Source organism: Vombatus ursinus, unplaced genomic scaffold (genome assembly GCF_900497805.2).
Source record: "Vombatus ursinus unplaced genomic scaffold, bare-nosed wombat genome assembly UNPS02014874.1, whole genome shotgun sequence".
Lineage (NCBI taxonomy): Eukaryota > Metazoa > Chordata > Mammalia > Diprotodontia > Vombatidae > Vombatus > Vombatus ursinus.
This window is the reverse complement of record NW_020954652.1, coordinates 2,131,054-2,132,307: the sequence shown is the minus strand read 5'-3', so window position 1 is coordinate 2,132,307 and position 1,254 is coordinate 2,131,054.

Genomic DNA, 1,254 nt, shown 5'->3' with positions numbered 1-1,254 from the left:
AAATGAGCTGGAGAAAGAAATGGCAAACCACTCCAGTATCTTAGCCAAGAAAACCCCAAATGGGGTCCCAAAGAGTCAGACATAACTGAAAAATGACTAAACAACAAATCAAAAAAAAAAATCACTCCTCCCTTAAGTAGTTAGGAAATGTGTGTGTGTGTGTGTATGTGTGTCCCAGTACATAGTGGTAAACCTGGCCTGTTGTACATTATTAACATGTTTATCTAACTGGGACTTAAGTTACAATTACAATCACTGAGATCTAGAGGTTGTGGGTATTTTTCAGACCTGTTCACATGATATTGGTACAGACCTTCAATTTCCTTGTGAGTATAATTTTGTAAGAGCCGTTGATTGCTTCCTTGATTAAATCCTACAGCCCACCAATCAGCTTAGCTCTGTGTGTGTGTGTGTGTGTTTCTAAAGCAAAGATCTGTGAGGAAACAAATAAAAGAAACAAGGTTAAACTCTATGTGCAGCTGATAGGTCAGGAGAAGGGAGCTGACATCTACTAGTTGCTGGACAGAGTGATGCTTGGGTGTACAAGGGCCTTTGCAAGTACCCCACATATTACATTACATAGGTACTGCCCTGTCCACAGACTATCCTCTAAAACACATGCAACCTCTTTTTTTTTTCAAGAGTCAATGCAAAGTTGCAAAATCAATTGATTTGAGTTCCCTCCATCTCTCTCTACATTATGAGAACCATTAAGGGTACTGGGGCATCTTTAATCTGCAGAAGAGAAGACTTAGGGTGACAGTATAGCTGTCCTCAGCTATTTGAAGGGCTATGACATGGGGGAAAGATCTGATCTGTTCTTGGCCCCATACGACAGAATTTGGAGCAGTGTTGCAGAAAGAATTCTTGGCCCTTGGACAAGATGTCTTCTGACCTCCGTTCTGGCTCTGAGAATTCATGTCTCTGTGACTTCTTGACCATTGATCCTCATCCTATGGTTTGTTAAATAATCCAGTCTAAGGACAAAAACAAAACAATCACTTCCCTCAAGGAAGGAGAGCAGGGAGGGAAGGAACACCACAGAGTGTTGGCGCAAAGACGAATGCACAATACATATAGTATTATATGAAAATTTGAGGGAGAGACAAGCAGCTGAGAGGGTCACAAAAAAGTTTCATGTAGAAGGTAAGACTTGATTGGAGTATTGAAATAAGTGGGGGATTCTAAGAAGCAGAGATAAAGGAGAGAGAGAGAGAGAGAGAGAGAGAGAGAGAGAGAGAGAGAGAGAGAGAG